Source organism: Aphelocoma coerulescens (genome assembly GCF_041296385.1).
Source record: "Aphelocoma coerulescens isolate FSJ_1873_10779 chromosome Z unlocalized genomic scaffold, UR_Acoe_1.0 ChrZ, whole genome shotgun sequence".
Taxonomy (NCBI): Eukaryota; Metazoa; Chordata; class Aves; order Passeriformes; family Corvidae; genus Aphelocoma; species Aphelocoma coerulescens.
In genome coordinates this window covers 65,865,390-65,877,650 of record NW_027184085.1, presented here as the reverse complement: position 1 = coordinate 65,877,650, position 12,261 = coordinate 65,865,390, and the positions used below count along the sequence as shown (strand labels likewise).

The 12,261-nt window shown below is 33.9% G+C and overlaps 1 protein-coding gene across 10 annotated transcripts in view; it reads right to left on the bottom strand.

The window, feature by feature from the left end:
* Positions 1-12,261, bottom strand: part of MEF2C (myocyte enhancer factor 2C) — a 135,203-nt gene that overhangs the window by 104,408 nt on the left and 18,534 nt on the right. For 2 of the 10 annotated variants that reach the window (XM_069000716.1, XM_069000717.1), the window contains exon 1: positions 5,053-5,359. The exons of the other annotated variants lie outside the window; for them this stretch is intronic. The gene's annotated coding sequence lies outside the window, so the exon portion shown is untranslated. Of the gene's footprint in view, positions 1-5,052; positions 5,360-12,261 lie in introns of those variants that run through there. 10 annotated transcript variants of the gene reach the window in all.

The window sequence follows — 12,261 nt, the reverse complement described above, 5'->3', positions numbered from 1 at the left end:
TGGTCAGCCCTGTCTCCATCCTGACAGTCCCCTTCTCTCTTATACTGTGGATAAGTATAATTTTTTCTTGAGTTATGTGTTTCTCCTGCATCCGGGGGCAAACAGATTTAAAAAAGGATATGTGTATTTTTATAAGGAAAAAAATTCCCCATACAGACAGTGCTTTCAGAAGGGCCGTACTAGCCCAAACTATCATTACTGGTGAAGAACCCTGCTCTATGAATAATACATTTTTGAGGCCAGCTCACATCACAAAAATAGGCTGTTTCTGCTCATGAAAAGTGCACATCTAGCCTGACACAGGTAAAAAATCTGCTTCGGCCAACTAGAGAGGGTGATTCTCCCATTGGAAACATGCTATTGGCAAGGCACTGGAAAGAATTTTCAAGGGAAAAAGCCCCAACTATCCTACTTTGTAAACAGCAAGAAAATGTAATCTTATAATATTAATTTTATCCTAATTTTCCAGTGTATAATCATACATAAAACTGATACCTTTAATGATATCTGCAAGTTATTTATGTTACTATTCAAGTGTAAGATGGAAATATGTACAAGATTTACTGACCTATTCTATATATTGGTTTATCTGAAGATATGCAATACTATCACTTAAGTATTAATATTTATTTTTGAAACATTACTGGGAGTCTGAAAATGCTAGTCCCTATTCAGCAGTGGTGAAAATAAATGGAATACAAAGCTAAGTGCTCTATTTTATGTAAACTAAAATCCGAAGCACCTATGAAAAAGCAGCCTGCAGCCTATTGTTTTTCTGCTAATTTTACCAGTTTTCTTATGGTTTTTAGCTGTTTCTTTGTTTGTTTTTCCATGGAAAATGATCAGCTGTGTAAAATGAAGAAAAAACTGAAACACCCTCTTTATTTCATCTTCTTACTTGTAAAGTATCTACTAAGATCAGCACTGATGTCTGAAACAGAATCTGAAACTGCTTAATGTATAGAACAGAGTTCTGTATAGTAGGTCTTCAGCTTTGGAATTTATCATCTAATTTGTCCAGTCTGGAAGTGTATAAATTTCATCTTTTTTATCACATCAGATTTCAAATAAGATCATGAAATACCAGGCAAATGCTTTTGAGATTCTGGCACTTAGCATTTAGATCTAAAAGCAATATATTGCTATGCTAGCTGCAGTTCCTTTTGTTTTTGTTTTTATTTTTCGGGGGAGGGTGTTTGGTTTTTTTTTTGTTTGTTTGTTTTGGCTTTTTTTTTAACAAAGGTAGCATAATCAATATGCTTAAATTTAAAACAGAGTGGTTTTAAAAAAATCAAGTTTGGCAGGTGATATAATGAGAAAATGTTGCGTTCTACACTCTTTCATTTGGTCTTTGCCATCTTTCTTGACGCTTCAGAGAAGAATCAATTCTTGTGACAAATACCAGGATATAAGTTCTAGCCTTTTGCAAATGTATTAAATTAGTCCTTTCACTTCTTGCTGCCCAAACAACTAATAGGTGTGTTGTAATCAGGGTCTTAAAAGGGTAATAGCTAAGTGGTAACGATATTTGTGGAGTTGAACTGAGCCTAGTAATCAAGGCATAGAGGTAGCAAATGAAATCATCTGAGGACCTTATTTTCTCTGTCTTCTTTTTACATTATGTGTCATAACTGATACACCGATAGTATTTGTCTCCTAGAAATGCCCATATTAACAAATCGCATCCTAAAGTAATTTTAGGACTAATTAAAAAGTTGACATTAATTCCAGAAACCTTGAAGGTCTAGCTTGTAATAGACCCCTGCAAAATACAAAAATGCTCACCTCAAAACACATGAAAAAAATTAAAAATATTATAATGAAAAACAGGGTTACAGTCATCTTCTAATTCAACGTGTCTATAAAATCAAGAAAAATTATGTTTGGTATTCTTACATTTATTTTTTTGATACTGGCATACACCAACATATATAAAAGCACATACGAAGAACCCACTAAAAAATACTGTATTTCTAACCCATAATACAGAGGATTTTAAGTCTAGAACAATAGAAGAAAGTCTTTCACTTTATGTAGCAACTGTATATATGTGAAGAAAGAACACCACGTGTTTATGGACTGATTATTTTTATGAGGTCTAACTGTGAAGAGACATTTTGACAGTTTTATTTACAGTTTGGCATACCCAGCAGCATGCAATCATAGTTTGAAAACCATATATATTTGTATAAAAATCACACACACACATATAGATAAATGTGCGTACGTATAAATATATGTACATATTCATAAGAAACAATTTTACAAAAACCCCACAAGCCTAGTTAACACGTCAGTCTGCCATTGTAGTATAGTTCCAGGTAGCCTTTTTAGCATAATACCCTATTAATGACACAAAACCAAAAACCTATGTGAGGGACAACAGCGTGAATTCAAAGTTGCAAGTATATTAAAGGCATTTCCCAAAATGAAATAGTGTTTAAAAATATGTCCTGAAAATACAGATAAAATTTCTTTAAATATATTTAATTTATGTTAATGTATATATATAGCTATTTCAAAGCCAGCCAAGGCATTAGACTCACTACACTAGTTGTCATGTTGGGGAATTAATGGAGATTCTAGCTGTTGAAGATTTTTTTTCCCTTAGCTGTAGAATAAAAAAAAAGGAAGCCAGAGCCATCAACCCATCCGAACAAAGTACAATTCAAAGAGAAAATTTAGATCAAAATAAAAGAATTACAGATAATATTTGCTTGTAAAGCAAATTCTGTTTTTTAATAAACATGTAGAGTGCCCATACACATTTAACATTAGCGGTTTTTTAATGGCTTAGGCTGTAACCTTAGTAGCCCAGTGTGGAAAGTGCTGTTGTCATCCCTGCTTTAGTTGGGATAGAGGTAGAAAGCAGCAAAGGAGGAACACAAAATTTGAGCTATTGATTAATTTTGTCATTGGTGAAGACAATGGGAACACCCCGGCATCTAATAAACAGTATTCGTCTGGTTAGATACTTTCCATAAAGTTTAATTACTTACACCAAGTCTTCTTACTGAACACTGAGAAGAACAGCAAGACATTTGTAATAGTAAAAAATCTTCATTTCTTTCCATTTACTGTCTTTTTTATTATCCTGTTTGTTCATGCTGTTAAGTCCAAAGGTAGAGCTGTTCATTAGTGTGTGTTTGCAAAGCATCATGCACAATAGGCCCTAATCTCTGTTAGGACCTGTTACCACAATATCACAATAAGTGATAACATTAAGGTTTAGAGCTTTTTTTCTGTAGGCAATGAAGTAAAAAATTTCATTTTTTGATTTGTTTCTACTCAGCCTGTTACTGAATAGAACTTTGCATGAGAAGGAGCACACATCTCCTTATACAAAATCCTTTTCTATAATTCACATATATCCAGGATACTTAAGAGTCCCCATCTTTGGATGATCAGGATTATTTATAAATTGGAAAATTTGTATTTATATTATAAAATTTAAAGGAGACACTATAATATTGTCTAAAATAGTTGGGAATAGCACATGTATTCCAGAATGGCCAGAATTACTGCCACCACTTGAAATTAGGTCTGTCAACATTCTGTGGTGATTTTATGTATTCGTATTATTGGCAAATTTTAATTTTACTAAGTAGGAATTTAAAAAGAAAGCTAAGATGTTAAACAAACACTCTGTTTAACCCAATGCAAAGTAGTCCAGATAAAATCCTATGACTGAACAATATGTAAAAAAACCCCAAAAGAATTAATTTCTTCTCAGTTACTTAGAAAAGAGAATCCTGTATAAGTGACTACAGCAGCATGTTCTGCCACATTTTTTTCATAAACTGAGTCCTGTCAATGACAGCAAAACAGATTGTGTGCATCTGCTGGGAATGAGCCAGATGACTGTGGAAGAAACACACATGGATACCTTGGCACAACTACTAAAGAAGTAGAAGAACGGACAGAAAGAAGTAGAAAGCTCTGAACTTAAATTAAAATGGATTTCTAGCAAAAGTGAAGTTATCTAAGAGTCTGTTGCTTTGCTTTAGACTGTAATTCTCTAAAAGCCACTACATATTTATAGTCTACATTGCCTTGTTTACTCCCAATGGTACTTATATGGACACTGTTACTGCAGTGTCTCTGTCCCACAGAATTTGCCTCATAGAAATATCACCTCATTCTACAGACAAGGAATTGATGCGTGAGCAAAGCGAAATCTTCACAGTGATATAAAAGGGGTTCTGGAAGAATTAATTCCACACGGCCTAAATCCAGGCTGCCATTGTAGATGCAAGAATATCCTTCCTCTGCTTAGTTGTGCTCTCAGACAAAAGTAGCATTATACCTAAAATTGATACTAAGCAAATTGCCTGCTAGTACTCTAGCATTACAGGACTAGTGTCTGACAATATGAATTAGCATAAATGGTGATTGAGTCAGCTTTGCTCTTGCTGCTTGCAGCTTCTCAAGTTTCACTCGAATATATGGATTGAGAATCCAAGATGGCTCTAAAAAGGATCACTGAGTTACAGTTGTCAGTACAGAACCGGCAACAAAAATAGTTGCAACTATGTATTCTCATATAAAAGGAGAACCTGATCTTCACTAATAGTTAAAAGTACTCTCCAGCTCTTGACTCATCATGGCACCAGAACGGCATGCTTTCTCTCTCTCTCCTTCCTTCCTTCCTTTTAAAGAAAATAGTGTTCCAGTAACAAGAACGTACTAACACTTCTGAATTTTGCTCTGATGTTTTACACACTATTTTGTCTTATACATCAGGAATAAAATGGGACTGCCAATTGAGTAAAGACTAATACAGCACCTAATGTTCTGAGCACCTCAAGTAATCTGGAACATCTGGAATTCTCATGAGGCCAGCAGTCTCAGTATACACACTGTATATGTATACCATATACAGTGATTATTTGGTATTCTGGCAGTACTTCAGAATAACATTAGAAAAATGGAATGATTTGGACCTTATAAAACTCATACAGATCATTACATAATACAATTAACATCCAGCAGACAGAAGCTGAGGTATACTCTCCTAATTGGAGAAGAGCTCTAGAACAGCATAAAATGTACCTTCACATTCCATCTCATTTCAGGATGTGTGAATGGCAAGCTCACATACGCAGACTTTAACCCCCAAGAGTGACTTAGAAAACTGCTTAAGTCTGTTTATAATGTTCTTGATCAAAGAAGTGGTAGATCTTTATACATTCTTCCCAAGGTGGTCCGGAAGAGAAGATAAGAAGATCTTCTTTTGAAATGTTCTATTCAAATGGTATCTTTGTTTCTAATGAGTCTGGAAAAAGAGTCAGAGTGGAACTGAGAAAAAGAGGTGGATATTAATTAATAGTATGAAGTCTGTATATAAAGCAGTTTTTAGTAGGTCATTGAGTCAGTGAAGTTATGTTCGAATACATGAGCAAAGGACACAGTGCCATGTGTTTACTTATATCTTAAATACTTTTACATAAATATATTATTATATGTGAATGTAAGTTCTCTTCGTATTTCTGAAATCAGAAGTTCCAAATTATAGTAAAAGAAAAGGAAACAGCAGCATGCTTTTATAACTTATGAGCTGCCTCATGTTCTTGGATAAATACTAGTCAAGACAGAATATCAGCGCAACTTTTTAACCAGAGTTGTTATTCTTCATTAATTCAAGCATAATAATGTGGTCAGGAAATCAGCTTTGGACTCACACCCACACATTCAACAGGCACATTAACTATACAAGAAACTGGCTGAAAGGGCATGTATGCTAGGCCACAAGGTCTTTCCTAAAGGACCACCCAAACTCTGCTGAAGATGAGAGAGAACATGCAAAAAATGGTTATTTTTGAACTACTTTTTCTCATATAGGTTTATTAAACATTCTTAGGTAGACTGAGAGATTTATCACACTCTGAAGCTGTATTTCCTGTCTCAGCCAACCCATAATCAATCCATTTCTCACTTACAGCATGCTCACTGTCCTCATATTCAAACACCTCTTCATGTTTCTAACTCCTATCCTAGATTTCAGAGCCTCATTAGGCATGGTATATCTCTGTTCAAAAACAAACTCAAATGGAAGAATGAGGTACTAAAAATTATGAAATATTATCACAGAGGTGATTATAATCTAGTTTTACATATTTAGATGAATGGACTTGCAAATTTAAAGATAAAATCAAGATAACTTTTTTCTTATACATTGTACTTTATAAAGTAAAATCAAACTTTTCAGACAATGCAATAGCAAAAATGGCATGGAATTTGTTGTTTAAACAAGTTTAAACCTATATTACAGATTAGAAACACAGAAAGGCTTGCATTTTTTAGTAAGAAAGATAAAAGAGAACAAGAGACTTACACAATAGGTAAGGAATTATGACATTCCAGGGAAACATGACTCAGTTACAGTCCTTCATTCAATTACTATTTCATTACCTATACAAAAATGTAATGGCCTGACATTTGGAAGCAGAGAGCAGCTTTTTCCCAGAATATTCTACCACCAGTGGAAGACAGAATTTGCCGTTAACTGCTCTATATTAAGGTTAGGAAGTCGTTCCAATCAGATTTCTCAGTTCTTGACTTTCTGCTATAAAAATTAAACCAGTGTTTATAAAGGACTTATAGACAATCTAGGGTTGTGGATTCTGGTAGACAACAGGACACAGCAAAGTAAAACCTAAGTTCCCCTTTTAGGTGTTGCCCTAAGTCCTCTCTAATTTTTTTAGTAAGTCCCAGCACAAATTTAAGGTTCTAATAAAGTTGATTATTTCATTCAACTGAGACGTTACATAATGAACTTGCACCAAAAAAAGAAAGTATGCAGTTCCAATTAAAATTTACATTTAGGGGTTCTGATTCCCTTTTCTTATACTGTATATGTTAAGCTGTTGTTCACTTCTGCGCTTCACTTGCGATTTTTTTACCTCACATCTGTTGCCTCAAATAAAGTTCATGTATCTCTTGGGAGATGATAATTACTGAATTGTACATTAAGAATAAACATATATTTTTTAAATGCTCCCATTTTTTTTAGGTTTTGGAATTCATACTGAAGGATTCTCCTCCCTGGTCTTAGAAATTGTAACTAACAGGTTACTTGTGGTGCTGGCAATTATTACATTCAAGAAACTTGTTCAAAATTTGGAGCACACTTTGGAATGGAATGTGCCTTATGTTCACTTTTTCAGTAGAAAACCTGTATTTTAGTTTTAGATATCTAGTTTAGATCATGAGATATTCAAAATGGTCTTTGTGAATGGACATAATAGTGGGTATGTATTTAACTATTCTGCATATAAGAATAGGATTTAGACCAACATATGAAAATAGAATGGTGATGATTCTTTCTTTCACAAATTATCATCAGCAGAATCTCACAAAACTATATGTCTTTAGATTCCTTGTGATCTTAAAGAGGCCTTTTTGATATATCCACATTGTATTTTGAATTTAAATCTATCAAGCATGGGATCTGTATTTTTAGGTGATATTTAACTCACAGGGCAATTTTCTGATCCATTAGTGAAACAACTTTCTCTTTCCGATCACATCTGGAAAACAATAAAGCAAGAAGAGCGAACAAATACTTTTTTCCTGACTATTCTTAAAATTACTTTTTATCCGAAATCTGTAGAAGCGGTACTCAGTGGCCTGTTGGAGTATTCAAATAAGTAGTAGTCTCATGACAGCTTTGCTTGTAATCATATATATTTTTATGTATATAAAAATGGTAGAACAGAGTGCTACTGTTTTACACTAGTGATTTCTAGAGACTTGTAACAGAAAGCAGCTCAAGAAAATCACCATTTGTCCAGATACGTGACAAGTACTGCTCCTAAAAACAGACCAGAATATCTTTCTTTTTATGTCATGTCTCTTTGCGGCATAAGATTGCTTCATACTGTTATTTATTGACAAAAAAAAGTTAAATAAAAAACATGCCCTGCCTCCATTGAGAAATTCTTGCCCTCTCAGTTATGTATATTACCATACGATTAGGAACATGGGTAAGAAATCCTAATAGCTTTAGAATTGTGATGCAAAAATAGTAATTTTTCTATTGCCTGCTTTGTATCTGTCATAGGATTTACATTATGCCTATCGCCACTGTATCACCCCTTACACAATTTTTAAAAATATGAAATTCCAGAAAAGATAACACCCAGTAAGGATGCTTTCTAGACGACTATTTTACAGGTCACCACTGAATGTAATACTAAGCCTGTGACAATTTCTACTGGAAGCATAACTGAACTAAATGCAAGGTTCTGGATGAGGATTTAAGTACTGAAACATGTACTGAAAATAGATTCTCATTTTGCTTTCTCAATAACAATTTTTGGAAAACCCACAAAAATATTAGTCCCACTTGCATGACAATATTACAGGATATGTAGAATATTCTTCTGTTTCTATCCTATGCATAATCTTTTTTATTGCAGCATCAACAATAAAATAGAAACACCAGGTCCTATTGTTTTCCTTGTGAAGATAAGCAGATTTCTACCTACCCAGGATACAGGTACGACTGTGGGAAGTTCTGCCTCAATTAGGTAGTGTGCCAATCATTAAATCATGTTTTAAGGATAAACTGAAAAACTATTTTCCACTTAGCACACATTTTAAATGCAAATCTATATTATTTCCAATTGCTAATCATACATCATATAGCTAAGAGTACTAGTAATCCAACTAACCGAGGTTATTTTTTTTTAAATGTGTATTCTCAAGAGCATGAATGAAATTTGTTTTAGTTTTAAATGACCATGCCAGTTCATAGGCTCTTACCAACATTTATGGTCATATTTATAATTTCTAAAATTTGTATATATGTGTTTTGGATAAAGTTATACATTTTGTATGCCACTGCATGGATGCATTTTCTGGCCCAGTATTCTGAAATAAAAAAATGTGTCATGAAGAAGTTTAGTAAGTATGCAAATTCACACTTATTTCATAGATTGCATTGGGGTCATAACACAGAATTTTTCTCATTCCTCTGCTATGTCAGTTCCTTGTCTCCATCATAACACATAAACAAGATGAAGGAAAAACTGTTGATTTCTCCAAGACGGTCAGCAAAACAGGTTCTCATCAAATACTGTTCAAAAGATCATTCCTTACAACTATACAGTTTATTTCAATCAACAGTCATTAAGACCACTACCCTATGTCTGCAACAGTTAAAGATTATTCACAGCAAGATTAATTAAATACACTTCAACAGGAATTTTTAATGAAAAAATTGTCCAAGATTAATGTTTTAAGTTTGGTTACCATGTATTGTCCACTCTCCTCCATTTGTATCCCATCTTACCAAATAGACCATATCCACATTCCTCTTAATCTTCCTAAAGGCCTTCTTCTTTTGCTGTTCTCCCAATTATACTCAGTATAGGCAGAAACACATTCAGGACACAGATAGACAGACATAAAGCAGCCCTGAGGCTAAGTCTAGAGAACATACTGTCTCCTGCTGGTTTCACAGAATATCCCCAGATTGTATTAACATTTTTTATAGTAGTTGCCTAGGCATTCCCATGGGATATGGCAATCAGAGGGGAATTCTTGGCAGTAGAAGTCTGAAGCTAAATGCCAATCTGAAGGGGATATATGGGCCAGCATTATAGGATGGTCACAGAACCTCAGTGTCTTGTTGTTTCTCTGCAATGTCCTCCTCTCCTAGCTCCCATCTTTAGGGACAGCTTTTTCGAAACATGAAGTCCATATTGAATTTTTAAATGAAAAGTGCTGCAGTCAAGCTTCTTACAGTGTGAATATTTTCTGAAACATTACAATTTCACTGCTGATTTAACAACATCTACCCTATCTGGTTAAAAGAATGCACAACTTTTTCAAATATAATGTCATATCAAAATATATTTTTCACTAGGGGGAAGAATTTATTCAAAATCACATAAATAGCACATGCTACTGTGTTACTTGGTTTTTTATACTACTAAAATTAATGTTCCACGTGGACAATGTTCTGCACTTTGTGGACTTGTGCAGATGTGTTTTATAAACAATTTCACAATCCTCCCTCCTTGCCCTTTGTACATACTTTGCTAACAGTTATTGATTGACAACTTAAAAGTAAATAGTGAAATTTAACTGAGCATGGTTTCCACAAGTGGCATGCACCCTATATCTATAAAAGCAAACATAAATAATGTTGTTTCTAATTCAGTTCACTTACATCTTTTGATTACAGTATAAGAAATAAAAGATGGTAATATTTAAGGTGAATTCCTGCACTGGTATTTGGTTAATAATTTTTATTATAAACTTCACCTAATCAATTATATAGTTGAAGAAAATAGAGTAAGATAAGACTTGTTAGATTTGAATCTAAGTTTTGTATCAGCTTATAACCTGGGAAAAGCAGACAGAGTAGCTTTATACCATCTGCTCAATTCTGTCCTTAATCTGTGGGCTGCCTTATGGTTAACTTAAACGAAGGCAGCAGATACTGACTGACTTTCCAGGACCAACTGTACTGGCCAAGATCTCTGGAGCTCTCTTCACTCAAAGTCTTGCAGGCTTCCAATATCGGGGAAGGTGCCAGAAGGCAGAAATAAGTACATCTACCCTGCTGGAGCAGGTAACTGCTAAAGCATCTGTTCGGAGGATTACAAAAGGAGCATAGTCTATCAGACCTCACTGGTGTGATTACTGAATCCATATTGGCACAGAGTATATTACAGTGTTAAAATAATTCTCAGACAATTTGTCCAGAACTTGTTCTAAGTCAGATAACACACGTGTAGGCTTTCTTAGGACATATTTCTGCAATCTAAATGCATCCAGTTGTTTAAAAAAAAAAAAAAAGGCTGGGTGGGGTTCTCTTTAGCAAAATTTCGGTGTATCAGTCCTACAATTGAAATGACTCAAAGATTCTTTTTCATTATGCTTCCCTCTATTTTTCTTCCACATTTGCTTTCTCTTTACAATGGAAGTTGCAACGTAGCTATATCAGAAAATTATATCAGTAGCATGTTAGCTTTCCTGGCAGAATACCAGGTGTCATTTGCATACTTTGAAACACTTTCAAGATGCGAGAAAGTTTAAAGGCTAGGCTTCTATGTGATGTTTCTTGGGTTAAATAAATGACTGATCTCAAAAAGATCTCTTTGCACTTTAAAACTACTGGGAGAAAAAAATTTATATTAATAGGGCTATGGCAAAACACAATCCTAAAATATGCATTTTTTAAATATTCTAAAATCAAGTACTAATTCCCAATACCAGGATCTGCATATATAGATTTAACTCTCTGCATTCAGTCATAATCTTTCTGTAAGCAGGCCCCTAAATTTACCATATGTACATTGAGAAGAACACACAAATTTTTATTACCCATATTAATTCTTAAACTTTGATTTTTTAATTGCAAACTGACTTTACTTTGCTTTAAAATGTCCTGAATAGAATAAGTACCAAGGAATTTAATTGCTTTTCTTGAAAGTCTTGGTATAACGGCTTTATTTCCAATTCAATTTTCATTAAATTGATCTCATACTTTAGATAAAACTGTGCCATTAAATTGTGCCAGAGTATGCTCAGACTTGGCTGCTTCTTTATCATTAGAAGAGCATACCTGACAGATCCAATATAGAGCTGAGGCCCATTGGTTTTGTTTTGTCACAATGATGCTAGCTAACTTTTTGAAAATTAAACTCTCCTATAAAATAAAAGGTAAAAAATTATACTGTTGTATGATAGAGAATGCGGTTTTTTGTGGCATTCAGGAGTTACATGACCAGACTGCTGTTGTAAGAAAAGAACACTGTCTTTACCACTTCAAGGTCCAACTCAGTATTTTACGCACATGAATCCTTTATCAGAAGTACTGATCATCCATATATACAATTAAAAGAGCAAGGTGTACCTGTTGTGAATTTGAAAACTGTCTTAATACAGTTTTCTTGCTTATTCAACAGTAAAATAATCAGGAACAGCTACAAAATATGATAACTATTCTTTGAGGACTGTAATCAGCGTGTATGTCTCAGGCCAGTGTTTTTTGTCTTATTTGGCTGTGAAGTCCCTTAGTATATTTCAAACATTTCTATAACTGCATTAATTGCCTATTTTGAAGGGCTTGCTTTTCAAAGCATTACGCAAGCAAATCTTTAAAATTCCCATTTGAGCTTAATAAGACATTGTTGAGAAATTTGTTTAATGTACGTAGGAAACAAAAGGAGAAAAAGAAAATGTACTCTATATAACTTAAACTTTTCAAAACACAGCTAGGCAAAGCTATAATGAAAGAAACTAAAA